The sequence below is a fragment of the Bombus fervidus genome, chromosome 5, assembly GCF_041682495.2.
Source record: "Bombus fervidus isolate BK054 chromosome 5, iyBomFerv1, whole genome shotgun sequence".
NCBI classification, from domain to species: Eukaryota; Metazoa; Arthropoda; class Insecta; order Hymenoptera; family Apidae; genus Bombus; species Bombus fervidus.
In genome coordinates this window covers 9,691,439-9,707,994 of record NC_091521.1, presented here as the reverse complement: position 1 = coordinate 9,707,994, position 16,556 = coordinate 9,691,439, and the positions used below count along the sequence as shown (strand labels likewise).

Sequence of the window (16,556 nt, the reverse complement as noted above, 5' to 3'; positions counted from 1 at the left end):
TTTGCGTAAAAACGGATTGAAAATGTAATCAATTCTTTTTTAAATTGCAGGAAAAGCGAGTTAAAAAGTACATTCCAGTACACAGGTAGATGTACCTGTAGATTGGTTTAACGTATTGTCTCTATTTTATCTCTACACGTCTTTTAATAAAAAAGATACAACGAAAATTTCATCAAACAAAAAATGTGATTCAAGTGTTTCGAAACTGAAACTTAGAAGTTCAAACTATGTTGATAACTACGTAGAATTTGTTGTGATTTATCGATTAATAAAATAAAAATTAGGAAAATTTTTTAACGTGAATCTTAAAAAGTGGTATCAATTTTATTCGTCTCATAGAGATGCGTAAAAATGAAAATTTGGTGCAGTGGTATCATATTTCAGGCATTTTCAAGTTCGGATCAGCTGAAAAAGTTCGGAAATATCTGTATGCTACAATCTTTTTCCAATTTATTTTTCCATTTTCTACGAGATAACCAAATAACAGGTTTCCAAAACATTTTGTATACCTTTGGTAAAAGCCTGTTGTTTTCTTCCCCGTAAGCGGCCAACAATTTTGTTATTACTTACGGTAAAAGAATCTCGAACTTTTAACGTATTTCATTGTCAAATAACTGCGAAACACATTATTTGAAAAAAATATAAAATATTTGCTTCCTCTGTGAAACATTCAATGTCCCAAAATGTAAATTCGCATAATATACATATTACGTAATCCCATATTATGATTGCTAGTAAGCACATTTTTCATCTGTTCTTTTCTTTCCAAGTTCACAAGATCACCTATATTTTTTATAAATAATTTTATAATTATTTTATATTCATCTTTCAATTTATAAAATATTTTTTCTATTCTAAAGATACTACTAAACTGAGGAGATACTACAAACGATTCTTTGTATAAAAATTTTACATATATATAATAATTGTATTAAATACCATATGTACATTGCAATCATAATTGTATTAAACGGAATAATCTAAAGCGGTAAGAGTTTCAGATATTACGTAATAAATACATATACATAACAATCCAAACTCTACCTGTATAAACCAAATCATAAATTTGAAACGTCGCATCGCCACAATAAATGTAAATGATCGAACACTTAAACGACAGCGCGTAAACACTCGAAATAATCCACTTCTGCGGGCGAAGTAAAATTCAATATTTCAAACGTCCATTGTTCCCCTCTTCATCCGTGACGGTAATTCTTATACTACGTCGAGTAAAATAAGCGGGACCGGTTACAGTCATTTCATTTGCATTTGCACCGTTAAAACATTCCCGTTCGTCCCATCGATCTGCGAAACGTCATCGAGAAACATTTTTCAGAAACGAAATTTCCAGATAATAATAAATACCTTTTGTATTAGCTCTACAGCAATTTATCGAAAGCAGAATCCCGAATGACTCGTTACGTCGATCTCGTCGCTTTCGAATATCAATTATTCCCGACGGTACAAGCTGAACGGAGCAACTTGCCAACTGGTTCTCGCGAGGTCTTGCCGATTATCGTTTTCATCTACTTGGGCAGGATGTAACAAAAGGGAAACACCAAACCAGAGTTTCAACCAGAGAAAAGCTAATCTAAGAGAGTCAGAGAGAGACTATATGTGTTTGAACGTGTCGAAGAAAGACAGGATAACTTGGATAATTAGTCGACGTCCGTGCCAGAGGAAAGTCGAGCGTGGCAACCTATAGGTCTTCTCCTCCCTCGCGATCACGAGGTAACTGGGCGCAGTTGCGAAACAACCATAACAAAAGATAGAATTAATTAGGATGGGACGATCGTCGGTTCGATGAAATCCCGTTGGCAACGGTCCAGTAAACAAGTAGGTATTGATTCAGATGGCAAAGGTGGAGTTTCGAGCTGCAGAGGCGGATTAGGGTGGGGAGGACAACTCTCGGCTCGCATTAACCGGCTGTCGTACGTATTTATCCGCAAATTTATATCTTCGGTACATATGTGCCGGCGTTTAAACACAATGGAATCCGGGGAAGGGCGCGACGAAAGTTGCACAACGGTGAAATACTACGAGCTCGGATCGCATGTGTCAATTAGTATTCAATTTATGACTGCCAGCAAAAACATTGGCCGATGGACTGTAACGTTGGACCGAATATACACATGTACGTAGACGATAGTATTCCAGGATTGCTTTTGGTTCCTATGTATCTATGTTTCGAATGGTCGTGTGCGGAACGCGAACAACGAGTCGGTCAGATTACTCCGGGCCGGCCGCGTCGGCCGGTCGCCACTCTTCCGAAATAACGATAGGTCAGCCAGTTACGCTCGATATGAATATTGGCGTGTGAACGCGATGAAAGGTAAATATCTGGAATCCGCCGTAACCCGTGTCGATTCGATCGTAGTCGATGTCCAACGTCAATCGACGCGACCGATACGATGTCCAATTCGGTGGCCAATGTTTTGCAGATTGTTGCGTCACGTGGACCTTCAGCGATCACTGAACGTCATGTACCACGAACTTGTCTACCCTTTTCCGCTTTTTTTTCCCAATTTTTTGTTCTTTTTGGGTTGATAGGCGCTATATAGGTTAGTTTATGAACTAACAACTTTGTTTCACAGCGATGAAAATACACTAGCAGATAGAAAATACCTACACGTATCAGCTGTATGATTTATTTTCATAATTACTTTTCTTAGAATGTAATACTCGCACGGTTTTATGCTCGTGTCAAATATTTTGCAAATTCAATGAAATTTCGAATAAATCTTGAACGATCTGGAAGGTGTCCGCTTACTGTGCAGACATAACTCAAATATAAACATTTTAATACTGATGAACGTATTTGACACTTTAGTTTGGACACTTTCTCGAAGAAATGAAACGACAGGAATTTAAAGTTTCAATTAATCTAGACTAAATTATTAAAAGAAACAAGATGGAAATCGTATTTGATTCGTGTCATTAAAATTACTTGTTTAATTCGATTCTCTTCAAAATTCTTCTAATACGAAGGAAATGGAAAAGAAAAATTAAGAAAATATTTTAATGTAAGTTATAGCATTATAAAATATATAAAATATACATATTATTAAATTATAATAAATTCATAAATTTACACTATCCTGATCGCAAATAATAATCGACCTAGGAATTTCCATGGCAACTCGACAGCGTCCGACTATTTCTGCTTCGTGAAAGAAATTTTCAGCGAAATTTCGCCGGAAGCAGGAGGATTATTTAGCGAGGTAGAAGACATTTGCGTAAGCTCTGAAACGAGCACTTCGACTTTCAGTTCTAAAGTCGATTTCCCAAAGATGTATCCGTACACGAGGGATAACTCTGCAATTTCGAAGTTTTGTCTCGCAGTACGTGTAAAGGCGCGAGTAAGGACAGAATCTGATAGAGTACTTCGTTAAGGAAGCACTTTCTTGTCCCCCGTTATCGTAAAAAGTAAAGATCCGTACGAATTTCCTATAGAACACTGCGCGCCACGCTTTACCATACAAAGTTATGAGCGCTGAATAGATCTGCTGAAATCTGATTGCACAATTTCAACCTATATAGTTTATAATCACAAGTTTTTTTTTTGGAAAATAATATGTCGCACGTGGTTTCGCGTTTGTATCAAATGTTTTGTAAAATTAAATGGAACTTTAACATATTTTGAAGGAATTAAATGGTGCTTGTGATTCATCATTCTGATATTCTACTGATTGTAAGAGCGAACTATTTAGCGCATCAATCTTATTATAATAATTATACACTACGATTTTATAAAACGAGATTATAACCTACAAGGGCAATAGATAAATATAATAGGATAAGAATATTTATATCAGGTATGTTAGATAACGATACATTTTTTAAATTAGGTCGACAATATTCGTTACATAATGTATTAGAAAATATGAAAGAAGGGAAACAGACGACTACCAAGTCGTGTAGTATGAGAAAGGAAGCAAAGTTAACTAATATGCATGTAGGTAATAATAAAACCGAACTCTGCTCACAAACTAACAAAAATATTGATATATAGGAATCAAATGTATAGAACATAGTATTAAATTTCTTTTAACAAGCTACGTCCGTTTCTGAATGCATGGGCAACTCGGTAAAAGATATCTAATATAAAAGTATCAGCTTAAACTTTCTTTTATCCACCATTATACGCGATACCTAAACCAATTTATAGAGTTTGCCATTGTTACTGGTAAGACTAGCAACTAAAAGGACATAAGTTGCACTTTTTCTTTCTCTGAATGCATCGCCGACAACGTACATAGCCCGTAGGAGAAAACAGACGACTGGAAAGGCAGGATCTTCGGGTAGTACAGCTGCCAGTCGTCGAAAAAGCATTCTCGAATGGCGCCCGGCACTGCGGCACTGAGTCCATCTTGCAGAACAGCCTTTTACCTTGTCTCGCTTTTGTCTCGTTGAACGGTCTCCTTCCTGCGGATAGTCTGGGGAGAGTCTCCATCTGTTAGTTCGTTTAAAAGTGTTTCGCGAGTTGGCGAATTCGGTTGCACCGCGCACTGTTCCTGTTAAATTTCTTCAATGGCTCAGCCCCGGTCAGCGCGGCGGTACACGCGCGACTCCTTCGTATTTTCCGAAATTTTCTTCCTTTTAACAACTTGGACTCTGACCAAACTTTGTCCTCGTACCCGGCCTAACTTCCGTCTCGCAGAGAGACGAATGATCCCGATCTCTTCCCCCTTCCACCAACATTTCCATCCGGCTCTCCGACTTCCGCCCTTTTGCTTTTTCACCCTTACTCGACTGACCCAACCTACTCTATCTTCTTCTCTCTCCCTTTCTCTTTCTCTCTATCATCCCCCAATTTTCCTTCTCTTTTCAGAGCGGACCCTACCGACGTAGCCGAACTTACTTATAAGTTATGTTTTCAAGTGAACTTTCCTGGCAACGCGGAATTTTCGAAACTTTGATATTCGATAACTCTACCCTCCGCGCGAGCAATCCTCACTTCTCGTTCTTTCAACGACCTAGGGGAGAAAAGGTTGGCAATCTTACCTCTAGGATCCGCGATTCTCACGACGCCAGGGGTTACTCCACGTGCTTCAGACTCTCGGATCTTGACGAGAGAACTCGCCTATCTAGAAAAAGAGTGCGAAGCTTCTCTACTGATTTAGTCTCGGACACAGAGTTCGCGTCGGTAGCTGGTAAAAATTAGATTTAGTCCGAGTAAGAATTCAATCTTCCGAAGTTCGCGACTTCGGTTTCCTCTTCAGCTTGACAATAGGTCGTCAGGAGTTGGCCAACGCCACGTCGAATCGCGGACTAGGGATACGTGTTCCTGAATCAGCCTCTCCTAGATCCAAACGTAGGTAGTAGAGACCCCACAATCCAGTAACATTAGCAACGCGATGAAGCTCTGCCTATCCCGAAGGAATTTTCCATCAAATCGGGGCTTCTGAGATGTATTTACGATCGCTCGTAAAATCGGATGACTATAGTTGGCCGTTTGCGTACTAACCTATAATGCTCTCTCTCTCTCTCTCTCTCTCTCTTTTCACTCTGCCCTCGCCCTTCAGGCGTGGTCGTTGTACTTCATCGATTTACCGTTTTGAAAGAATCTCTCTGACTTTCGCTCTCGCATCCCCTCCCCTCCCATTATTAGCTACATAACCATTTCGAAGCCATCCATCGACGAATTAACTTCCGACTCTTTTGCTTCTCCGCATCAGACAGTAGCAAGGATTCTCTCCCCTACCCCCTTCTCCGAGTTCACTCGATCAACTTTCTCTAATCCTCGACGAGTCAATAGGGAAAGAAGTCCTGCCGGTTACTTTAGACAGTAAAGCATCTGTATATATCTTTGAATACGATGAATTTGAGCGTTATTAAAGGAACTTGAAATATCTATTGATGCTGAAGGAGTCAGAGCGTCTCTGCTCAACTGAGATAGCGATGTTCGTTTGATGTTTTCTTATGGTTGACAAGAGTTTCGAGGATTAAGCCCTTCGCTTCGAACGCTGCTTATAGGCGACGACCACGCGACGACTCCTGGGTCCGGCACCCCATATATCCAGCATCCAAATGATGCATAATACAAGTGCTATTTGTAGTCAAAAATATATTTTTTCGTTATCAGCAGAACATCTTCTGTTGATTTTATTGATATATTGGATTAATCATTTCTTAAAGTTACTCATTGTTGAAACAACATCAAAACGTTTCACGCAATATATTTCAAACACCCAAACGATCGTATACTGTTTCATGTTAAAAAATCTATTAAATCCATTGACAGTGGAACGATATTTCATATACGGTTCTTACAAGAATTATTGTTATTTAAGACCTAGGAAAACGTATGTGTAGCAAACACGCACACTGTACGTATCTCTGGCGCGCGTTTTCGTTCAGTGCCGAAGCGAAAGGATTAAATCACATTCTGGTTGTGAGCAGGTTTGATTGTTTAAATCGCGCAAGCAGGTGTTTAATCGGTGATTTCAAAGTATCGAAGATTACGGAAACACGTATGTACGTATCACTTTACTATCTTTATAATTTTATTACTGGAACCACGAGGGAAGAGCTAAAATCTTTGAGATAATAGCCGTTTCGACTTAACGAAATTTTCCAGTAAGAGAGGTTCACCAAAATGATTTGCACAAAGCACAATTACATTCAGCTTTTCAGAAAGTGTTTGTTGAACTTCCTTTTAGAACTCATTTTAAGTAAATGCAAAAGATAAAGGCATGAGAGATAATGACAATTATGTGTTCGACTGACAGAAAACGATTGGCTTCTATGGATGTACACGTGGACGTTATGGTCGAAGGAGCAGAGGGACATGGCTTGTGTCGTCTTACGTTATTTGAGACAATCCCAAAATTTGGAAAAGAGGAGACAATATCAAATGATTGGTTTCTCACATCTTGTGACACGTAGCATAGCTATAGGTGCACTTCGATTTGCAGAGGCAGCGACGATAGAAGTTCGACTTATAGAGGAAAACTTCGATATGTCGAAGTCCGGCTATTCTACATTCGAGTTACAGAGGTAAAATAATACACTTGGACGTGTGTGAAATAATTCGAGTTAAAATAAGTTTTATTTCCAATGTCTTAGATTTCTAGAGGTTTTCACAGCGGAGCAACAGACAATGAACAAATTTGTAGTCTTACGGAAATTTTCTAGCTATACAGGTTCAGCTCTATTTTATTTTATCTTTTGAATTATACGAATAGATTTTTAGTTTGCAATTGCGTGTTCTACGTTAATGTAGACATTTCTCTTAGAGGGTATCTCTATACACGGATTTTTATAAAAAAGAAAGTATACCAAAATGGTCCTTGTATCGATTTATAAAAAACTAAAATAAAGTAAACTGGTTAACAAATAATTTCGAAATTATCTTAGATAATAAGAAGTAACTCTCTAAAACTACGTTGTTCAGAAAGTTATAACTATTCAAATCAAGTATTGAGACCACCTGGATTACGTGACTTTGGCGTAACGAAAGGACATCGCAAACTTTGTAACGCTATACGCACACACGTCATAAATCTAAGACGTTGAAGACAGTATCCTTGACAGGAAGTTGACCACTAGGTACTATCGGGTTAGGACCCGTACATAAACAGTTTGTGGCCTCTGAACTCCTTTTGTAGTAATAAAACTGCCCTACACACGATCGAAGAACCTTATACTCCTTTAGAAGACCACCAAAGGCGATCAAATTGTACGTATTATTTCGGATCTGAAACCTGAAAGGGAATCATGCCGCTGTTTTGCAAAGAACACGATACAGATTTCAAAGAAAGTATTTTTAAATGTCAGCAATATTTCTGTCTTTATTTTAGCATTAAAATTGCTACGATCTGTTAAAGACATTTTTATGGATATGAAATAAAAGATAACGAATTGAATTTCTTTTATGACATCTTTTATGTTGTATCTACAATATCATCAGTTATCAAGATTTTTCTTATGAACTATTTATTTTTCATGGATCAATTATACCGAGAATTCAAAGTAAAATTTAATAATTTTAATTCGATTTGGTTTATCAAAGAATCCAAAAACATAACACAGAAGTATTATATTAAAATAAATATAAAAATACTTTAAAATTAATTAAATAAAATCACACAAAGTATAGAAGAATTTCAGTTTTCCACATTCGCTATTAAAAAATTTTAATTTAACAATTATAATATATTCAAGACACGTATAATTGCTCTTCAAAAGAAGAAAATTGTATCTTTCATATTTCAATATCGTTAATCATGTAACAGATGATTTCATTACAGTTTCATGAATCACTCTGCACAATAAACAGCAATGCACTATCTTCGAAAAATTCCAATTTCATATTTTCAATCTCACTTTCACGTTTCAACGTCAAACCATCATAAACATCGACAACAGAACAAGTATCGTGTAACAGGCAACCACATTTCCACTGTCAAATTGTCAACAGATTAATTCGAACCACACTCGAACATCACAATGCGGTCGAGTATACTGGATATCCTTTTTCCGTGGCTAAACTTTCGAGACGCTTGACCTTAGTCCTACTTGATCGTTCTTTTCCAACGTTTCCGAATATCCTGGCTCACAGAGGAGACAGATGAATTAGGAAGGTTAGACCGGATCAAAAGAGCTACGACGAGGTCACTGTAAAGCGTAAGCTTCACTGTAAGTTAGCACAGGCGAGTCGATGGGCTGGGCTTTTCCGGAGAAAAGAATGACTCGATGGAAACCGCAATTATCCATATCCATCTGAAGCAATGAGACGATATCTCAACGGCATAATCGGCTTCACTTTGCGCAACGATAAGACCAGATTAAATATAGGAAGTCTATAGGCTGTCTCGCGGGATATTTCGAAAAAGGAAAGTTGTATTAACGTAAAATCTTATCAATTCGTTCTCCCCGTCTTTTTCGTTCAACTCACGAGTTCTGTCCTTTCAGCAATTTTAAGCAAAGGCAAACCGACCGGTCGCTTTATCGGTTTTCCCTCTGGGGAAACATAATTAAGAGGTAATTATGGCTATATTTTATGATAATGGATTAAAGTTCCCTCTGATACTGAGGTAGTGTGTTTTCTCTGACGAATCTGACGCCTTGAGGGATTCGTTGATACTAATAACGTGAAAAATACTAATTTCTTTGTGTCATCGTAGAATTATATCATGTTATGTTTTGTGACTTTTACGCGTAGTTGCTACAGAAGGCATTTTCATATATTCTTCTTTCTGAATGAACCACCTTTTATCATATTCTACTTTTCATTTTCATAATATCAAATTTTTTTAATCATATGAAAGTACTACCAACAGACACAAAAATTGAATATACTTAGACTTAATTAATTAGTATGTAACAATGCACAATGATGTGCAAATATCTTTTGGAGCCAGTGTACATGGTTTTGCTACTATTTTTCAGAAGTTTGTCAATGATAATGAACTCAAACATAATAGCGCCAAAATAAAGATCGAATAATATATTACTATATTTTCATCCGTATCGATATGTCTACTATTTTGACTAGTAATTCTTTTAAATCTCTTGTGAATTTTCTGCGATACCTTTCGATGGATTTTTAAGCGTTTTAGCGCTCCTTCCTTCCATGGTACGCGGGCGAAATGAAAATTTTACCAGGGACTGTTCATGAAATTACGTAAACTGTAAACCGTTTGATAGTTGCAGAATATTTCGGCCAGCTGCTTTCCATGTGACCTGATGTTGACTCACCCCCACTGCTGCGAATCAGTTTTCATATAAACGAGAATTTCCAGCCTTTCTGACGCGACATCGACGTCATTGCCAACTTTTTCAATGATCCATTCGCCGACCCAGATTCACGGCTCGGTCCCGTGACAAAAATTATAAGAAGCGTCGAATCTGCACGCAAATTAACACAGTCTGTAACTTATTTCCATAAAGTGGAAAATTTTTTTATGTTTCAAACGACTGCATTTATCTATATAGAATTTTATGTATGTTTAACAATAGGTTTCACATGGAGCACAACAATGGTCACAAAAATCGGCCAAATATTATATTCTCCGTTTTAAAATATTTTAATGTTTCTACTTCCGTGCATTGGAAAGCACTCCGCTGCAGTCAAGCGATTCAACTTTCAATTGCATTATTATTCTTCAGAAACGTTTTCACATGGCTCTATCGCAGATTTAAATGATTTTGTTTCATGAATAAAAAACATAATACTTTCAAATATGATTTCACACATAATGAATACATTTAATAGTTCCAGATTTACAGAATATTTTTAAAATTAATCTTTTCTCGAACATTTCCATGCAAACGCAAATTTCTATTAGTTATATATTCAGTTTCTTTCATTCACTAAATGATAGAATGATTAAATATTTTATACATTTCTACATTTTGCGTAGTTTCATATCTTTCAATTATCCATAAATCATCAATAATCTATTTATAATCTTGTAACATTTTGCGAAGATCGTAAACATGACATATTCTGTTAGATTAACAAATTTTATTTTTAATCCATTAGAGGCGCAGAATGTTTAACAAAGTTTGCGTTAATATTTTTCAATCCTCTGTATTTGTGTCCGTCGTTGTGTTTAGCAGAAAAAAAATACAGTAACCGCAGTGCGAGGCAAATAAATGGGTAAAAGAAGTTTCCGTACTTCTAAACGTGGTATTCTTTGGTATGGACGAGGTCTTAATCCTTTGCACCTGGGAACCATTGTTAAGAGGTCGACAAATGTAGGGAAATTTTTAATGTACGCGCGGACAATTTAGAACGCTGACTCCTTCTTAAAAACTTTCCACGTTTGTTCTTCGAGCTATATTTCACGAGCATGTGACAATAAATGAATATTTCAAAAACTTGTTTAAACTAAACAAATAAATTGAAAATGCATAAGAGAACAAATGAATATTTCTGGATTTCACATTAACTTCTTCCATGAAATTGTATTCCCCTTTCGTGAACTACATCTACCAATACATTATTAATACATGCGTTAACGTATTACTAATATCAATATCAATTAACAAATCACGCCGACCCATAAACACATACTTAATAATCTGATCCACAAATCTCTACAATAAATCCTAACCAAACTTCACTTCGATCTTTTAACGCCTAGTGAACCTTACCAGAAATCAAGATCCTAATGAAAACAGGAAAGAGAACGAACCTCGAACAAAATCGTGATAAACACGAGCAAACTAGCCGAGGAAGCGAGGAAAAGAGGGCAGTGAAAGAAGCTGAAACTGGCTAAAACAAATTTTTTTCCTGCACAATAGGAAATTAGTTCTGAGAGGAGGTTTGGAACGAAGAAAAAGGGGATGAGGTACGATTCACCGTTTGGCCGGGTACAAGTAGATTTTCCCTGTGGTGGTCTGTCGTCCGGTCCACCGGGAGGATCGTCGCAATTAGAGCGTCGGTTGCCACCGATGGAAAACCGGGTCGGTCTTTTCGAGGTTAGAGGACAGCAGCGTTTCGGTGCCACGGTCGGATAACGATAGAAGAAGGGATCCAGCCTTGCAGACAATGCGAAACGATTTCCACCCCCCTCCGCGCTTCAGGCCAGCCTCACCTCGTGGTTCCAGGAATTCAGCAGCTCTGAATTCATTCGACAACGATGCCGGAGGATCAGAACGCGAAAAAAGGAAAAGTCAGCCGAATGACCAGATAGACGCGTGGATGGACGGTCATAGAGTCAGGAGGAACCGGAATGTGGCAGCCTGGTTATTACGAAGAAATCAAGAGTTGTTAGTAGTCGTTTAGATGATGCTTATTTTTTAGGTAGTTATTTCTGGAAATGTCGATCTTATGATATTTTGTCGTTCATTTTGCTTAATTCGTAGGCATTGTGCGTGGAAGTGATTTATTTTAAGTGAAATTAAATATTTAGAGAATCTGTCTGGCCATTAACAAACCTTGATTCTATTGTAGTTATTACTCGATCATTACGTATTTCCTTAAATCATAACTACAGTAGAATCAAGGTTTGTTAATGGCCAGTTAAAGAGAAGCCGAATCCACTGGAAGATTCGCTTCGATGCAAGGAAATTTATCTAGCACGGTTTCCATTAAAATTAATACGTAGCACAAATCACGGGAGTGTGTTCATATGAGTCGCTATATATACTTGACACTACTTAACTCCCGGTTGAATAATTCGTTCGTGCAACCAGTAACTGAAAACACGAATAATTTATCAGAGAGGGGTCTGAGATCTATAGGGCGACCTAACCTATCTCGGTCTCTAGCATTCTATTCATATCAAAGAACCAGAGTAGAGGCGAAGAGTTATCACGGGTGCTAAAATTATATACCAGGCAGACTGTCTCCGTAGTTTTCTCGTTAACCTTTGGAATTTCGCTGATTTTCGACTCGACCGAATACATTAGCGACTAAGCAGACGACACGTATGTATGTAATCGTTGGTACGTCGTTTCCAAGTGCTTCGACGAGTCGGTTCCTCTCAAAGGAAGCCTTTTCTAGATCGTTGCAGGAAGATTGACAGTTTGAGCGAGTGTCGAGAGTGGCCGACGGGGAGAGGGAAGATCGAACGTACGAAGAAACAAGGTAGAGAGTGACAGGAGGGTGGTGAGGGGCTCGAAAGGGGATGAGAAACGAAGCTCGATCGCGTCGTCGATGAAGCGGCGAACCGACGTCGCGTTGTTCCCCATTGATCGAATCTACGAGACCATGGCACACACGACTCTCTATTTCTCTCTTTCTCTAACCCCGCAGCTTCTGTACCCGCGGGGATTTGGCACTTTGACGAGTTCGCATCGAACGTAACGTGTCTGTCTGTCCCTTTCTTTCTCCTTCGAGCGGTGCACACGTACACGCGAGCGGATCTGCCGCATCGGCTACGTGTAAAGGGTACAGGGTGCTTCTTAAGAGGTACATTCAGTATTTTCGAGAGGAAACTATCTTCAGGGAGAAATACGTGATAGGACACCCGTCGTTCCGTTGTTTCTCAGAAAATATTCCTCCGTCTAAAATGCTCGAGAATCTCGACTGCCAGATTTTCCCACTCTTTTAGTGGATTGAGCATATGAAATCATGTTCGTGAACTGTTCAATGATTAGATTAATTCTTTCAGAATGTTCCTTGGCCCGTAGAATATAATTTCTTTTCGTCAGTTACTGAAAATGAAGATACGTCTTTCTCTAGGATTCACTTATAAGACATAATGCGTTATAATTAGAAACAGTTTTACCGAAGATGAATATATTTATCGTCCAGTTAGATAATACTAGTTTAAATTACAATGTTTCTTATACACAAGAATAAATAGCTATTCAATTTGATTTATGGTTGGTTCAAGCAACTATTATTGTATGATTTTACTAGCTTCGCATAATCGAAAGAGTTACCTACGTATATCTATGCAATATACGAATATTTCATATTCGAGAAAAGCGATATTGAATATCTTCAGGGCATACGTATACCTTCACATAGAATAAAAATTTATATTATGAGCTATTGTTCAATGAAACCGCTAGTTTATTCAAAGGATATGTTCATAGGACTTATGTAAACATTTAAAATGTCGAAACGCTAGCGATCGGGGAACTGTTGTCGTTAGAAACATCGAAACACAGAAGAGGCGAAGACAAGATGACTAGTGGTAAAAAGGAAGCAAACGCAAAGGAAAGAGACAAAAGCGGAGACGATTTTCGAATTCTGTTCTCGATTCAATTCCTAGGGGAATGGAGGAACGAACGGTCTAGAAGTCTATAGTAGCGAGTCGTGTATCATCAAGTCCAACTCACTCGATTCACGACCCTATCACCGTGCTTTTCGTAGTTACGGAAGAACAGAGGCTAGAGAACTCTTTGACCGATCTTTCTCCTTCGAAAATTACGGACTACTATTTTCCCATCCTGTCTTTCGTGCAACCTGGTCCCCCTTCTTTTCCTTCCCACCCTCATCTTTCACCCTTTTATTATCATTCGTCTTTCGTCTCGCGACCAGGTTGCACGAGTTCATTTATCGTTTTATACATACACATACAGACAGACACACAGCGTTATGCCGTTTACTTATGTATCCGGTCCGCGATTTAAGAATTGAAACGTACCGAGAAAGTAACTCGACGTTCATGAATATCACATGCAGAGACTTTAGAAGCTAAACTGCAAAGCAGCTTCAGAAAACAGCGTTGATTATATAAACTAATTATTTACCTTAATAAGATCAAGTTCAAACTGCAGTACAGATCAATTCTCCGGGGCAATGTCGACGAAGAACGAGTATACAAGGATTATGTTAAGGATATTTTAAATAAAAAATGTACGACTAAGATAAAATATTACTGTACGCAGTACGATGCAGTGAATATGCCATTTAGAAAACGAATAAGTACGTAAATTTTTCTCTTGATTTATAAAGATATTTATAAGTAGTGCTTACACAACAATGCAATGTAACTGATTTAATATCTTCCGAATGCTAACATTTTTGCAGTAATAAGATGCGACATTAAACTTACATAAAAAGAAACATAAGAATTACGAATAGATAACTGTATTTGAAAGTTTATTAAGGACAAGAGTGAACGTCGAAAATGAAAGCCATTTAAATGGCACATTAGCTGTATCGACGAAAGATCTTTTTCTTCATTCATCGAATGGAATAATATAAATTAAATTGTCAATTAAAAATATTACTTTGATTATTTATATACAACTTCATTTTTATCTTTTGCTGAAACATAATTAAACTGCCAGAGTTTAATTATTCCCGTTTTCCCTTCAAAAACAATGCCATTCAGAGCCTTCGTTGCATAAATGCTCAGTCTTGTTTAACGAATGACATAACTCCTCCTATTCATCGTGATTTATTTGCATAAACTTGTAGCGAAGATAGCATAGTTGCAGAGTCTCAAAATTATAGCACGACGTTCGAAGAAGCTCTGCAACTTCGATATCGACATCGAAACACAACCGTTCTACCGTGATATCGCAATTCTGGAACAAGTCTATCGAATTGTATATCCGAAAATGTAATGCGTTCATATCGAATGGCGCGGTGTCCTACGTACACTTGTTTGCATTCAATAATTATAGTCAGCTATTTTATTACGTGCATGGTTTAAGTTTTGTACGAGCATGTACGTACATACAATAGTAAACTTTATTTCATTATGTATTAAATATAACATAGAATTCAATATGTTAATTATTAAATTGTACAAATTTTACGTATTCGAAAGATCATGTTCGCAAGTGCCACAACGTTTGTGCTGTAATTTCTGTCACACGTTCATGTTCTGTCATGATACAAACACATTTTATCTATTTGAAATCGGACAAATCCCATTTTTCTAGTTGCAAGTAGAACTGGATGGCAGTGTTCTATTTCTTTTTCTTTCTCCTTTTTTTTTTTATCATTTGATGCATACGTAAAACAAGAGTTATCGACGTTACGGATTCCCGTACTTAAGAGAGTTGCGGGCATAAAGCGTTTTATATTCCACGATTCTTACGAACCTTTTCAGCCTGTATCCGTGCACTTGGTCTTTTATGTTATATCGTATTGTCAATTAACTTTTGTTATCAGTTTTTCCGGGCAGAAGAATCGGCTGGCGTTGTTCAAACACAAAAGCTGTCGCCGTGGAAAAACGAATGCAAGTCGAACGAAGGCAGTACGCCAATATTGGCTTTTGATATTTCGAGAGATACAAGAATGTCTGTGGACATCTCCAGCCAGGAGTTTATTACTCGAGAACACGAGTTTCTATTTGTTTGCGACGGGCCCTTAGTCTCAAAGGTATCGGATACAATTGATTAATTTAATTACCTCGAAGTGGCCACTTGTACAGCTCAATCGAACCGATATCATCGATATTTAAATAAGCTTGCAAGTCCACTCACTCTGACTTTCTCCCCTTTGCCTTTATATCGCTTTATTATTGTTTATTGATTGACCATTGCATTTGTAATTCAAGAACACGACACTCGAAAGCATCGATTATTGATATCGGATATAGCTTGTAAATTACGCTCGGTTGTGGTGTTGCTATCGACGAAATTTATGTGGTTTCGAAGGTTTCCACAGGAGACCGAGACAAAAGTTTCACGCGGCGGAAACTTTTCGAGAAACCTTATAGGTGGTACTTTAATGCGAGTAAAAGTAATTGATTTATGGCGAAAAACTTTGTCAGGCTCTGTTATCGGAGCATCTGTAAATGGGGTTCTAAGGTAAACGTTATGCGAGATAGTTATTGTATGCTGCACAATTATGGAGAAAGCCAGTGTCGGTTAAACAACTAACTCGTGAAAAATTGACGTAAACTTTATTCCTTGCAGATTCCCCATTAATGCCGCTCATAGAGTTTGCAATATCAATCTGCGTACTTTACACTTTCACTTTTATGATTATATTTATGTTTTACAGGAATAAAAGTCTCCGTTGTGATTTTGAATGTTTGATAAAAAGAAATCAAGTTAAACTTTAAACGATAATACTTTTGTTAATGCTGATTACTTTTTAATCTGAAATTTCATCTGAGATATATCGCAGGCAAATGTACAGTAAAAATCTACGGTAAATTTCCCGATCCGATATCGACATTTTACATTTA

At 37.5% G+C, this 16,556-nt stretch overlaps 1 long non-coding RNA gene across 1 annotated transcript in view; it reads right to left on the bottom strand.

The window, feature by feature from the left end:
• LOC139987311 (uncharacterized) overlaps positions 1-16,556 on the bottom strand; it is a 117,984-nt gene that overhangs the window by 35,759 nt on the left and 65,669 nt on the right. The window contains exon 4 of the long non-coding RNA XR_011799827.1: positions 9,703-9,815. This is a non-coding gene — a long non-coding RNA (uncharacterized lncRNA). The remainder of the gene's footprint in view (positions 1-9,702; positions 9,816-16,556) is intronic.